The sequence below is a fragment of the Pelodiscus sinensis genome, chromosome 20, assembly GCF_052426305.1.
Source record: "Pelodiscus sinensis isolate ZL-2025 chromosome 20, ASM5242630v1, whole genome shotgun sequence".
Taxonomy (NCBI): domain Eukaryota; kingdom Metazoa; phylum Chordata; order Testudines; family Trionychidae; genus Pelodiscus; species Pelodiscus sinensis.
In genome coordinates, this window is record NC_143071.1 from 22,753,913 (window position 1) to 22,769,220 (window position 15,308).

Below are 15,308 nucleotides of genomic sequence, written 5' to 3' on the forward strand. Positions count from 1 at the left end.
TGCTCCAGGGCTGCATCCCAAGAACACGTGGTGCGGACTGGCACTGCACGTGCTTCCACGTGCACGGACTGCAGCACGATGTCCAGCCCGAGCAACAACTGCACCTCATCCCCTCTGCGCCTGCCTCTCCACCCTGTGTATTGGAAAACAAAGCACTCACCTAATGATCCCTCACCACCATCAGAAGATGCCTGGGAGATCTCTAGGTCCTGGGGTACCGGCTCCCGGGTGAGGGGGACCATGGTGGCTATGTCCTCCTCCTCCTGCAGCTGCTGTTCCTCCTGCTTCTCTTCAGAAGGGAGCTCTGGGCAGGTGACAACAGGCACCTCGAGCCCCAAGTCCAACCACGGGTGGGGAAAGGGCTTCCCCACACCTCAGGATCTGGTGGAGCTCCTGAAAGTAGGGGCAGGAGTGGGGTTCTGCACTGGAGCAAAAGCTGCACACTCTGGTGCTGGCATAGCTCTTTGACTTTGCTCCTGACTTGCTCAAGAGTCCCGGAGGGTGGGGGGGAGAGTCCCCTCTCCACCAGAGCCTCAGCCATCTGGCCATAGATGTTGGCGTTTCTCCACCAGGAGTGGAGATCCTGCAGCTTGAGGAGGGACAGGATCCGCCCACAGCTTGAGGAGGGACAGGATCTCTGCCCTGGACCAGAACGATGCACGCCGTTTGGTGCCCCTGGCTGGGTCCTGGGAGCCCTAGTGTTGCTCACTGTGAGGGCCAGAGCGGTCTTGGGGGGCTTGTGGCTGGGCTATAGCTCCAAAAGTGGGTGGCAGTTACAGCTGCGTGGTGAGGTGCAGCTCCCAGGCCTGGCTTCCTGCCACAAGGCTTGTCCCAGGTGCCTGCAGCTTTAAGAGTTGCCAGGAGACAGGAACTATAGAGTTCTGATTAGTTTGGATGGAGTGGCCATCAGGGCACCTAAGTTATTTCCTGGAGGCCTCTTCCTTCAAAAAACACTCTCTTCCTCATCCATATATGCCTTTTTCCAAAAGAGCGTTTTTTGGAAAAAGGCTTCTTCCTTTTAGAAAGAGGTTTACCACTGTCAGAAAAACCCCTCCGTTCTTTCGACTTTGTCAAAAGAACACAATAGCAGTATGGGCGTAAGTATTGTTTTTCCGGGAAAACGCTTCAGTGTAGACATACCCTGCATGTATGACAATACCAAATTATGTTTTCTTCTATTACAAATAGTAGTAGAGACCAATTTTCTTTCTAACTACAATAGGTGAGCTACTTTAAATTGCAGAGGTGACTCAAAATAGATTTATTTCATGCAGTAAACATGAATTTGGATTTGCTGAATTAGTATTAGCCTCCTTAGAGTATCTTCAATTTGGATGTTAAAGATTTTGCCTTTCGAAAGAAAAGTATTAATTCTCCAATGTGTGAGCTATCTTACATTTTCTAAGCAGTCAGATGAACTGACTAAGGCACAAGATGAAAGCACTAAAGAAGGAGCACTAGTTTCTATAAATGTATGAATAGGATATTTGGCAATCTATCTGAATATATGTTAGGGTATGTCTACACTACAAAGTTAATTCGAACTAACAGATGTTAGTTTGAATTAACTTTGATAGGCGCTACACATACAAACCGCTAGTTCGACCTTAATTCGAACTAGCGGAGCGCTTAATTCGAACTAGGTAAACCTCATTCTACGAGGACTAACGCCTAGTTCGAACTTACTAGTTCGAATTAAGGGCTGTGTAGCCACTTAATTCGAACTAGTGGGAGGCTAGCCCACCCCAGCTTTCCCTGGTGGACACTCTGGGCACCACCAGGGAAATTCTTCTGCCCCCCTCCCGGCCCCGGACCCCTTAAAGGGGCACGGTCTGGCTACGGGGACCGTGCCAGGTGCAAGCCTGCCAGCACCCAGCCAGCAGACCCTGCACCTGGCACGGCTCAAGCCAGCCACCCGCTGCCACCCAGCCCTCCGCCTCTTCCCAGGACCAGGCTGGCGGCTCCCGGGAGCCTGCCCGGGTCCACAAAAGGCGGGCACCCGCCTGGTCTAGTGCGGACATCGTGGACCTCATCCACGACCTCCACACTAGGCACAGGAAAGCGGCCGTCTAGGGCAGGATAGATGCCAGCCTGGCCACCCAGAAGTAGGTTTGCATGAAAATCATGGTGGTCCACTGAGACCCCCGACCCTGAGCCCTGAGCTTAGAATGGCTGTACTGGGTCAGACCAAAGGTCCATCTAGCCCAGTAGCCTGTCTGCCGACAGTGGCCAACACTATGGATGCTGGAGGGGATGGACTGAAGACAATGACCAAGCCATTTGTCTCATGCCATCCATCTCCAGCCTTCCACAAACAGAGGCCAGGGACACCATTTCTACCCCCTGGCTAATACCACTCCATGGGCCCAACCTGCATGACCTTATCTCACTTCTCTTTAAACTGTTATAGTTCTAGCCTTCACAGCCTCCTGCAGCAAGGAGCTCCACAGGTTGACTATTTGCTTTGTGAAGAAGAACTTTCTGTTGTTAGTCTGAAGTCTGCTACCCATTCATTTCATTTGGTGTTCTTTAGTCCTTCTATTATGGGAACTAATGAAGAACTTTTCTTTATGCACCCTCTCCACACCACTCATGCTTTTATAGACCTCAATCATATCCCCCCTCAGTCTCCTTTTTTCTAAGCTGAAAAGTCCCAGTCTCTTTAGCCTCTCTTCATATGGGACCTGTTCCAAACCCCTGATCATTTTAGTTGCCCTGCCCTCTCCCACCCTCTCTCTTCCCCTCTTCCACCTCCTTTTCCCAGTCTCCCCGAGTTTTGTTCAATAAAGAGAGTTTCTATTTTTGAACACACATGTCCTTTTTTTTGTACATCAGGAAGGGGGGCTAGGGAGGGGTAAGTGGAAGGAGGTGAGGATGGAATGGGGTACGAGCCCCCGATGGGGAGGACTGGGCTGGCTCTGCGGGCTCCTCAGGGTGGAAGCTCTCCTGAAGCCCCTTGATTGACCCCCCCCCCCCTCCGGTTGGCAGCCTGCAGCAAGTGCAGTCAGGCTGATGGCCGAGTGGTGTGATGTGCCGAGTGTAGGCACTCAGGGCACTCCAAGTCAGGACTGCTTTGGAAGCGGGGAACCCCTGAGAACTGTCTGTCCGAGATGGGGGTTGGGTCCCTTTAAGCACAGCCCTCGGCTAGCCTGAGACAGCAGCTCCACGCTCTAAGTCCTAATCTGATTCCCTGCCGGCACTGCTTCTGGCCACTCTTAACCTCGGTTCAGGGTCCTCTCAGTGTGGACATGCTAGTTCGAATTAGCAAAACGCTAATTCGAAGTAGTTTTTAAGTCTAGATGCGCTAATTCGAATTAGCTTAGTTCGAATTAACTAATCAACTAATTAAGTTAGTTTGAATTAGTGCCATAGTGTAGACATACCCTCATATATTTCAGAAATGAATGTACCTAAATAGGAATAAAATATTATAAAATTTAACGATCTCCACAAATCTTTTAGATTTAAAGCACTAAAATAAGTTTCACTTGTTTTTACAGCTATCCCCACTTTTACCTCCTCCTTGATTACCAGCTTCTAAATTTAAACAAAAGACAAAATTTGTCCCTAGAAATACGAGTTAAGTATGTATAATACTAAATTCTTAAAATCATGAAAAGAGAGAGTTACTCACCTTGTGCAGTAACGTCTGTTCTTCGAGATGTATGTCCCCATGGGTGCGCCACTCGAGGTGCTGGGGTCGTCCCGGCGCCGCAAACTGGAGGTTCTTCAATAGCAGTAGCCCCCCCCCCACCCGGGACCGCGCATGCTCGACCGCTGTTTCACGCCTCTCAGCTGAGCGCGGTCTGGCTAGTCAGTTTCCTCCCAACCGGAAGCATCTGAAAAATATAGAAATACAACTTCGAAGCAGGGAGGAGGGTGGGACGTGGAGCACCCATTGGGGACACACATCTCGAAGAACAGACATTACTGTACAAGGTGAGTAACTCTCTCTTCTTCATCGAGTAGTGTCCCCAATGGGTGCTCCACTCGAGGTGAGTCCACAGCAGTGGTCCGATGACAAATGCGTGCTTCGGAATCATCGGTTCTGCGCTGCAGACAAGACCGCGTGAGCTACCGCTGAGTCGGTCTTCAGAGAGTTTACAAGAGCGTAATGTTTAGCAAAAGTAAGATTAGAGGACCAGGTAGCTGCTCGGCATATGTCCTGTAATGGTACTCCACGAAGATAGGCAGTGGATGCCGCAATGCCCCTGGTAGAGTATGCTCGAGTTCGGTCAGGCAGGGGTTTGTTCCGTAAAGCGTAACAACGTCTAATGCAGGCTACAATCAAGCCTGATATGCGTTGTGCAGAGAGCTGTTTGCCCTTGCAGCGTTCAGCTGTAGACAGGAATAGTCGTTGAGATTTTCGAAAACTACGTGTCCTTTCGAGATAAAAGGTCAGCGCTCGTCTAACATCTAGAGTATGCAGACGGGACTCCTCCGGAGAAGAATGAGGCTTTGGGAAGAACATTGTAAAACGCATGGGTTCGTTTATATGAAAAGCAGAATTGATCTTTGGCAGAAAGGCTGGGTGTACACGAAGTACCACGGCATCACTGGAAAACTGTGTGTACAGCGGGTCTGCCGACAGAGCTGCTAATTCACTCACTCACCGCGCAGATGTAATAGCAAGGAGGAACACCACTTTCATTGTAAGCATCCGTAAATCAGTCAATGCTAACGGCTCGAAAAGAGGGCGAGTGATAGTGTCCAATACTAACGCCAAGTCCCATGGCTCCGGAGGAATCCTATGAGCCGGATATAGGTTGTCCAGGCCCTTAAAAAACCTCTTGGTGAAGGGGTGTACACACAGTGAATAACTGCCGATGGGCAGAAGGAAAGCGGAAATTGCCGCTAAGTGCACTCTAAGAGAGAAATATGCCAACCCTGTCGTCTTCAGGTACAAAATATAATCCAATACCTGCTGGACAGGCAGCAAGAGAGGGTCGAGATCCCGTGCCACACACCAAGCTTGAAAGCGACACCACTTCTGCAGGTAAGTCTTGCGCGTGGTGTGGCGTCTGCTGTTAATTAGTACGTGTCTCACTTCGTGAAAACACATGAACTCCAACCCTTGGAGCCAGCTAGGAGCCACGCCATCAGGTGCATGCGGTCGATGCATGCATAGATCATTGTGCCGTGCTGTTGAGATAGTAAATTGAACAGTACCGGTAGCCGTATCGGTTCGGCGACTGATATCCTTGACAACTGAGTTAGCCATGTCTGCCGGGGCCAAAAAGGTGCTATTAAAATTATTGTTGCCTGGTCTGACACTACCTTCTCCAGCACCCTCGGGATAAGCGGAAGAGGGGGAAATGCGTACAACAACTGGTGACGACTCCAGTCCAGCAGGAAGGCATCCCCCAAGGAGCCTGCTCCGGCGCCCACTAGAGAACAGTACTGATGACATTTCCTGTTGCTGCGAGTGGCGAAGAGATATATCTTTGGGAAGCCCATCGACGGAAGAGGTTGCGGGTGACCTCTGTCTGCAGCTCCCATTCATGCTGGGAGAAGAAATTCCTGCTGAGAACGTCGGCCCTGACGTTGTCCTTGCCAGGAAGGTAAGCTGCAGTCAGGGTGACACCATGATGGATTGCCCAATTCCAGAGGCGGACTGCCTCTGCACAGAGGGAGCGGGAACGCGCACCCCCTTGCCAACTGATGTAATACACCGTCCAGATGTTGTCGGTGAGGATCTGTACTGATTGGCCGCGAATGACAAAATTCCTGCAAGCGTTGAAGACCGCTCGAAGCTCGAGAAAGTATATGTGTTGCAGTGATTCCTGGGGAGTCCAGAGACCTTGCGCTTGGCTGTCCTGTAAATGAGCACCCCAGCCGAGCAGAGATGCGTCTGTTGTGATTTGCAAGGATGGTCTCTGAGCATGGAAGGGATCTCCCACAAACATGTTTTTGGCGTTGCCCCGCCATATCAGTGAGGTCCGGACCTAGTTTGGGATAGAGACTGTCCTGTTTGTGCTGTGTATGCCACGGGTGTACACTGTGAATAGCCAATGCTGGAGGCCACGGAGATGAAGCCTTGCATGAGGAACGATTCGAGATTTGGGGGAAACTGAAATAGTCTGTACCAAATCTCGAATTAGTTGGAACCTTTTCATGGGCAAGCATGCTCTTGCAGTTGAGGAATCGAGCCTCGCCCTAATGAAATCTAGATCTTGATTTGGAATGAAAAAAGACTTCTCAGCCTTGATTATGAGACCGAGAGCTTTGAATATCATGGTAGTAGTGGTGACCGCCCACATAGCTTCGTCGAAGGTGGGGGCCTTTAATAGACAGTCGTCCAGGTACGGGAAGATGGTAATGTCGAGACGCCGAAGAAAAGCAGCCACCACTGCAAGGGTCTTTGAAAAAACTCGGGGAGCCATTGAAAGGCCGAAGGGTAGTACTCGGTACTGGTAGTGGTTGACTCCTACCACAAACCGAAGGAATCGCCTGTGAGCTGGATGAATCGTTATGTGGAAATAGGCATCCTGGAGGTTGAGGGACGCGAACCAATCCCCCTCTTTGAGAGCCAGAATGATGGAAGACAACGTGACCATTTTGAATCTCTGCTTCCGCAGATAACGATTGAGCTGACGTAGGTCCAGGATAGGCCTCCAACCCCCTGACTTCTTCCGGATGAGGAAATAATGGGAGTAAAACCCTCTCCCGCGATACTGGGCTGGTACCCTCTCCACCACTCCTATCGAGAGCAGATATAAAACCTTGTCGTAACAGGTTCTCATGAAAGGGGTCCCTGAAAAGGGAGGGGGAAGGAGGGGAACGGGAGGGAAGAGAGTTGAAGGGAATGAGGTATCCTGTGGCGACTATGTCGAGGACCCACCGGTTGGTGGATATACGAGACCAACGATGTTAATAAGGTCTCAGGCAGTGATGGAACAAACCTTGCACGTTGTGTGGAGTCTCCATCAAGGGGATGGTGCAGAGTCCCTCGACCAACCCATCAAACTTGCTGCCGACCTTGTTGCTGAACAGGCGCCCTGTTAGAGCATTGTCGACACTTTTGTGGGCGCTGTCTAGGTCTTTGTTGTTGTTGTTGTTCAAAAGGTCTGGACCAAGGTGTAGCATAAGAAAACGGTCTTTGCTTGTTATAGGGCGTGTATCTCTTGCGTTTATAAGGAGGCGTATACATGCCCAGCGTTCTCAAAGTCGTGTGCGTGTTCTTACCTGAGTGGAAGACCTGATTGGTGGATTGAGCAAAAAGTGACTGCCGATCAAATGGTAGGTCCTCCACCTTAGACTGCATGTCTTATGGTTGCACCAGGCTGTGGTCCCAGGACGCCCGGCGCATGACTACGGCTGTAGCCGTAGCTCGAGAAGCTGCATCAGCTGTGTCAAGCGCTATCTGCAACACCGTCCTGGCAATCGTGTAACCCTCTTGTATCACCGCCTTCAAAATCTGGCGTTTAGAGTCCGGCAAATGTTCAAATAGGGGGACCAGTTTAGCATAATTGTCGAAGTTGTGATTTGCCAGTTGCGCTGCATAATTGCACATCCTTAAGGATGCAGTGGCTGAAGAGTAAACCTTCTTGCCTAAAAGATCAAGGCGCTTAGCTTCTTTGTCAGTTGCTACGTTTTTGGCTTGAGAAGTCTTCGCCCTCTGCTGTGCTGCGTCCACCACGAGGGAGTTGGGCTGAGGGTGCGTAAATAAAAAGTCCATCCCCTTTTGGTTTATAAAGTACTTCTTGTCTGATTTCTTATTAGTCGGCAAGGATGTAGCTGGGGTCTGCCAGACGTCATCAGCAATCTCTAGAATGGCTTCATCAAAGGGAAATGCCAGCTTTGACTTCTGGGACGGTTGCAGGTTCTTCAACAGCCAATGCTGCTTTTGTTGCACGTCTGTCGTATGGATCTCTTGGGACTGGGCTACCCTCTTGAAAAGCTCCTGGAACTGTCTATGGTCTTCCGCAGGAGACAAATCCACAGGAACCACGGCATCATCAGGTGATAAAGGTGAGTTGGGAGCCGGCGAAACCAGGCTTTGATGTTCCTGGTGTGTGTGGTCATCCTCCTGATAGACGGATGCTGTGTCCTCCGCCGGAGCCGGTGGAGCAGCCAAAGATGAAGATTGTAGTGGCGGCTGTGGAGTAAGAGTCCGGCTGGATAGCGGTGAACGCGAGTGGAGACGTCGTCTATCAAGAGGAGAGTGGCGGTCATAATAACGTCGGTCATAATGATGTCTGTGGTATGGACTTGGGAAACGTCTGGAAGAGTATCTTCCAAGAGTGTCATAACGACGAGAACATTCTAGGGTTCTTGGGTGAAAAAGATCTCCGGGAATAGTGAGAAGGAGATCGGGAGTAACGCTCTCGGCGATATCGGCTTGACGGTGAGCGGTGGGATGACCAGTAGTAGTGGTCTGTGGCCGATGAATAATGATAATGATGATGAGGAGCATGACGATGCGCAGAGTAAGATGACATAGGGGACACCGGTCCCGGTGAAAACATTGCCCAGTCAGGTGTCAAAGATGGTGTCCGGAGCTGCGCTGACTTGTGCTGTGCTTTTGTCAGCACCGCGGAGTTGGAAGCAGGCAGCGGTGCAGAGTATAAGGGACATGGGGATGATGAAGTGATCCCCATAGCCTGGACGTTTATTAGCCGACCCGGTGCCATAGACTGCAGGTCCGGTGCGGATAACGCCAGTGCCGCAGGTTGTGAAGCAGAGGCACCCTCTTGCGGCACCGATCCCAGTGCCGCTGACTCCGGCACCGGGGGAGAAGCCGCAGCAACAGCTGGGGAAGACGCCAGCACCGCCGCTTCTGCAGGAAAAGCCGGTGCCGGGGCATCTGCCGGTGGCTTTAGACCGGCGGTTTTATCCGTTGCCAGCACCGACTCCACTCTTGAGCCCCCCACCGGTGCCAGGACCGGTTCCTTGCTGTGGGTTCTCACAGGAACGGAGGAGCTTTGGCCCTTGCCCGTTCTATCCTCAGGAAACCTCGGCGAATGGCCAGAGGTTCCTGGTCTGTCCCCACTGCTTACTCTGCTTGCCATGCTGTGGGGACTGTCTTGAGCCATCCGGTCATCAAGCTGCCCAGCCGGGTGCGGGGCTGATGTGTCCGGAGCCTGGAGGGCTTTGTTGAACAGGAGAACTCTAAGACGGAGCTCTCGATCCCTCCTGGCGTGAGCTGTCAATTTGGCGCAGTGGCTGCGCTTCAGGGGAACATGCCCGTCCCCGAGACATTTTATGCAGCGAGAGTGTCCATCTGATACCAGCATGGCATCTTGGTACCCAGTACACTTTTTAAAGCCAGGTGATCCTGGCATCCTTATTGCAACCTGAAGCTTGACAGACAAGTACAGGCAAAATATATATTTTTTTTAAACTGAGAACTACTACTAACTACAATTATGCTAACATTAACAACTTATAACAGAAACAGAAGAAAAGGCTAAACTAACTAATTTTCCTCACTCCTAAGAGAGGAGGGGGAGCCTACGGTAACTCTGTCTGCGGCCGCGGACGGTTGAAAGGAAACTGACTAGCCAGACCGTGCTCAGCTGAGAGGTGTGAAACAGCAGTCGAGCATGCGCGGTCCAGTGGGCGAGGCTACTGCTACTGAAGATCCTCCGGTTTGCGGCTGCTGGGACGAGCCCAGCATCTTGAGTGGAGCACCCATTGGGGACACTACTCGATGAAGAAATTCTCCATATTCTCTGTGAGGAAAATATGCACTGCCAATCTTTGAACCATTTATTTCAGTTGCTATAACAAATCCCTCTTCTGTATTGCTGAGATGACAGCCCACTCCTAAGGTGAGGCTACTAACTCTAGAGATATAATACTCATTTAGATTTTGAATTGTAAATAGAATTCATTGTAGAATTCAATTATTTTACCATTTCAATTGATAATCGCTATGTTTACTTTAAGCATTTTTCCCCAAATTTTTACAGAAATTATAGGTGGTCAGACAATTATTTAATTATAGTAAACATTAAAAAATTATACCTATTAAAGCACAACCACTACATGTCAAAATGTACAGGCACTCCCTGAGTTATAAAAATCTGACTTATGGACATCTGCACATACAAACAAAAGCTCATTGGCAGCTTCAGGGGATCAGGCAAAAGGCACAGGTGGTGATGAGGAGCTGGTGAGAATTGGTACTTAGAAGAGGAAATTGCCCCTTCTCTCTAGCTACTGACTGGATGGCTGTCCCCTGCTCCTCTGGAGTCCTCCAGCTGTGCTTGTGCCATTTATCACCTCCTGCAGGGACTAGGTGCAGCCCATGGAGAGCTCATGGGCAGCTAGGGGATGGGACTGGGGGGATGGCAAAAGTGGTGCTGAATCTGCAGGGCTAGGGGTAAGTGGCCAGGAGATGGGACTGGCCACAGGAGGTGGTACTGAGCTCACAGAGGGGAGGGAGGCAGCCGGGGGATGCCCAGAAGTCCCCTTCAGAATTTCCACCTACCTCCTCATTCTTCTCTAATTAAAGCTGCCTTTCCTTAAGCATCAGCAGTCAGTGTTATTTAAAAAAAACCTATTTCTACTATTTTGCATTGCAAGTATACAGTATTTCAGCTACATCATGGGTTAAATAGGTTTTTGTAGTCTAGCTTGCAAACCTAACCACCACTTAGAACACTGTACATGGACAAAATGGACTGTGTCTATGCAAAAGAATAAATGGACAAAAACAGACATTAAGAATGGCAACATACAAAAACCACTGAAGGAGAGCTTTACCCTTCCTGGACACACAGTTTTGGAACTGCAAGTTGCCAGTCTCAGACAAACAAACTTCAAAAACAGAATGCAATGAGAAACCTCTGAGCTGGAATTCATATGCAAATTTGACATCCTGAACCACGGTCTAAATAAACACACAAAATGGCTCTCCCATTACAATAGGTAATTTCCCATTCAAACACTCCCACCTTTTCACCCCTGTTGGAGATGAGCCACATGCACTCTGATTTAATTAGCGCTAATGTCACACTCTGTATCCTTTTTTTTCCCCTTTAGCCTCTGAGGTAGTGAGTTGTGCTAATGAAAGCTTATGACCTAATACTATGCTGAACATACATCCCAATTTTTCCAGGACAAACACGAATTTAAATATTCTGTCCCAGTGCCCCATCAAGTAGTGAAATGTCCCGGAAAGCCACACTGGACATTTCACTACTTGATGGGGACACTGGCTTGCGGGAAGAAGCAACCAAGAAATGGCTCCATGCCACTGCTCCTCGTGGAGCACAGACTCTGCTGTGCGGGGTCCCGGTTTGATGGCACAGCCTCTTCCTCCTCCAGGCTGCTTGCTAGTACACCACTGCTGGGAGGCCAGGTGGGTTGCGGTGGAGCCGCTCCCGAACCTCCATACCTTGGAGCCCCAACATGACCTGAGCAGAGCCCGGCTAGAGCATCGTGGACCGGGGAGCGCTCAGGCTTGGCAGTTGCCGTGACTGCAGCAGAGGCCACCCACAGAGTTATTTTTACTACCGTGGTCCCAATCCCCACAGGCAGAGTCAAGCAGCAGCCACATGCGGTGCATTCTAGCCAGGGTAGCCTCATTGGAATGGGCCTCATGTGCCTGTCGCTTTACTCCAGCTGGAGGCAGGCTACCCACAGGGACTGGGACAACAGCAGTAAAAATAGCACCGCAGGCAGACTTTGGTCCCGTCCCGGGAGCACCTGGAGTTGGGGCTGCGGGGGCTTCTGGGGCCAGACTGCAATACTAAAAATAGCTGAGGTCCTGGCTCCAACACTCACAAACTGCTTTCCTTGTCAAAGGTGAGGGAACGGGCAAGGGGAGAACTAAGGTGGGGGTGAGGAGAGAACGGGGCTTGTGCTGAGGAGAGAGGGGGGAGCAGGGCAGGATTGAAGAAAAGGGCAGGCACCAACAGACAAGGTGGAGGAGAGACAAATGCCAGGGGGCCAAGACAATGAGGAAAAGGGCAGGAGTGGGGGGAAGAGAGGGAAGGTGTCAGTGGAGCTGGGAGAAGCGAGTGGACAGGGTGATGCTGGGAGAGGAGACGGCAGGGACAACGGGGCCAAGAGGGAGGAAGAGGAGAGGAAAGGAGTGGGTGCTGGTAGAAGAAGGGTTGAAAGGAGGGGTGGGCATGAGGAAGACAGGGGATGGAGCACAAAGAGGCATGAGGAGAACAGGGGCAGTGGGTGGTGAGGGGGTGGGCATTAGGGAGAAAGACGGCAATGAGGGTAGGGGAAGTGAGGGAAGGTGGAGCCACCAGGAAGGTGCAGGGGTAAGGGAAGGTGCAGGTGCCAGGTGGGTTGTGGGGGTGAAGCAGAAGAGAAGACATGTGGATAGGATGGGACCAGAGGAGAGACGCAGGGCAGGTGAGTAGAGGGAAGTGTTAGGAGAGGGGATGGAGAGGGGTAACTACAGATGAGCAGAGTGGGGCTAGAAGAGGAGTGGAAACACAGGGAAGAGAAGGGCTGGTGCAGGGGTCAAAGAGAATGGGGAGGAGGGCAGGTTCTCAAAGGGCTGAGGGGAGTGAGAAGGGAAAGAGCCAGGACAGCAGGGGACGGTAAGGATTGGGGAGGCAGCAGCTGGCATCAAGGGAGCAGATGCAGTGAGGGGAGGGGAGAAGACATGGTAGCAGAGAGAAGAGGTTTTAAGATACTTATTAATAACTTGAGTGCCACAGTGGCAAACATCCAAACATGCCAACACACGCTCATGAACTGGTGCACAAGACAAAATTCACTCTGCTCATGAGAAGAAAATCTTAGAGGGAACACTTCCCCCCGCTTCTCCCCTCAAGTTAATGCAATGCAAGATGAGGGTTAATACAATTGCAAGACATTTGCATGGGGCATCCTGTAGGGGCCAAACCCACCCCTATTGGTAGGAGGATGGTGGGAGGAGTTCTTAGAGGGGTCACATACCCTTTACTTCCGATCATGTGTCCATCTTGACCCCAGAGTGGCTACCTCTAGGGGTGCCACTTCTTGCGGCAGGGGGCATGGCTAACAGGGGTCAGAGAGCATGGCTAATGTGTCCCTAATTTTGGTTCAGAAAATATGGTCACCTTACCTAATGCCCCAGTACACTTGTTAGTCTTCAAACTGCCACTGGACACCTCGTTGTTTTTACTGAAACAGACTAAGGGTATGTCCATGCAGCAAAGTTATTCCAAAATAACAGCAGTTATTTCGAAATAACTTTCCTAGCGTCTACACAGCCAAACCACTATTTCGAAATTAAATTGAAATAGCAGAGCACTTATTTCGAATTTGGTAAACCTCATTCCATGAGGAATAATGCCAAATTTGAAAAAGCTAACTTGAAATACGCGCTGTGTAGATGCTTATTTAGAAATAGTGATAGAAATGTAGCCGTGTTAGTCTGGTGTAGCTGAAACAAAATACAGGACTATGTAGCACTTTAAAGGCTAACAAGATGGTTTATTAGATGATGAGCTTTCATGGGCCAGACCCACTTCCTCAGATCAAATAGTGGAAGAAAATAGTCACAACCATATATACCAAAGGATACAATTAAAAAAATGAACACATATGAAAAGGAAGGAGGGAGAACGGAGTCCCTATTTATCCGCTGTGGAGAGCACCGCTGTCGTCAATGCCCCCTCAGATTGTCTAGTGCAGAGTCTTTTATGAAGGTAAGATGTGAAGACCAAGTGGCCACTCTACAGATATTGTTTAAGGAAACTCCCTTTAGGAAAGCAGTGGAAGATGCCATGGGTCTCGTAGAGTGAGCTCGGGACTGAGCAGGGAGAGGTATACGTTTAAGTTCATAGGCTTGTGTTATGCAGTTAGTTATGAGATTTGAAATTCGCTGGGCAGACAATAGTTGTCCCTTTGATCTGTCGGCCACGGATACAAATAGGCGATAAGTGCGCCTGAAAGCTTTCGTGCACTCTATGTAGAAGGCTAAGTCCCTATGAATGTCAAGCGTATCGAGGGCTGCCTCTCATGGCGAGGAATGTGGTTTCAGGTAAAACACAGAGAACTATAGGCTCATTAACATGAAAGGAGGAAGGTATCTTTGGAATGAATTTAGGATGCAATCGTAATATCACTGTGTCTTTATGGAAGACAATATATAGGGGTTGTGGCCATTATCGCTGAAAGTTCTCCCACTCTACGCGCTGATGTTATGGCAAGGAGAAACAGTGTTGTCGAAGCAAAGGCTTCACTCAGTTTTAGGCGGCTAAACAGACAGCTTTATTGATCAGTAAAGCAAAGTGAGCCAAATGTGGTCCCAGCAGAGCTGGGCCCAGTAAGGCTGCTCAACACAATCAATCCTAGTATTTTACCCTTAACCAAACAAGTCTGATGTCAGGGCATTCCATCAAAACAAACTTCAAAGAGAAATTATCAGCACAGAAAGAAACAGGTTTAGAGGGAATTCGAGCTTCAGCTCAAAATAGTTCATTAACACATCCCAACAGCGCATCCTTCTGGCCTCTCCCCACCTCAGTGAAGGCCAGTTCACTCCCTCTAGTATACGTGCAGACACAAGAAATGGAAATGGCTTTTGTTATACAGAATGACTACTAGCTAAATATGAAAAGATTTCTACAGTGTCTTCATCATCAGAACGATCAGAGGTGATGAGGCTAATGGTTCAAATGGAGGAGCCATTAATGCTTCAAGGACCACATCTAAGTTCCATGCAGCTGGAATTGGGTCCTGTGGTGGACTCATGTTTATTAGGCCTTTAATGAATCTTTCAGTAATGGGTTGGGCAAAAACAGAGGTTCCATCAATTGTAGATTGGAATGAAGAAATCGTTGCGAGGTGCATTTTAATAGATGCTAACGAGAGTCTTGTATTTTTTAGGTGGAGCACATAGTCCAGTATAACCGGAAGAGGCACCAGTTCCGGAAGTCGTTGGTTCGCGATGCACTAGGACGCGAATTTATGCCACTGGTAGAGGTATGTATATCTGGTTGTTTGTCTTCTACTGTGTATAAGGACTTGTTGCACGGGTGCTGAACATGCAGCTTCAGAGGCATCTATCCAGCTAGGAACCATGCTGTAAGGTTGAGGATGTTGGTCTTGGGGTGCCAGAGGTGAGAAGGAAGGCATTGCCTAGTGAACCCGGGCCGAGGCTCGCACTGGGACAGAATCTGGTGCACTTCCTGTTGCAGTATGTGGCAAAAAGGTCGACTGTTGGGTTTCCCCATTGCTGAAATATGGGGCGAAGAATCTGGTCGCAGAGCTCTCACCTCGTGTTTCATGTGGAAGTGTCTGCTGAGGAAGTCAGTGGTGGTGTTGGCTCGTCCAGGTAAGTAGGACGCCGTAAGTGTTATGCCGTGGTGAATGCACCAGTTCCACAGCCAGATAGACTCCATGCAGAG

General features: G+C 49.8%; 1 protein-coding gene across 6 annotated transcripts in view; it reads right to left on the minus strand.

Annotated features, from left to right (window-relative positions):
• TNRC6C (trinucleotide repeat containing adaptor 6C) overlaps positions 1-15,308 on the minus strand; it is a 351,877-nt gene that overhangs the window by 214,619 nt on the left and 121,950 nt on the right. The window contains exon 1 of one of the 6 annotated variants that reach the window (XM_075903559.2): positions 3,635-3,759. The exons of the other annotated variants lie outside the window; for them this stretch is intronic. The gene's annotated coding sequence lies outside the window, so the exon portion shown is untranslated. Of the gene's footprint in view, positions 1-3,634; positions 3,760-15,308 lie in introns of those variants that run through there. 6 annotated transcript variants of the gene reach the window in all.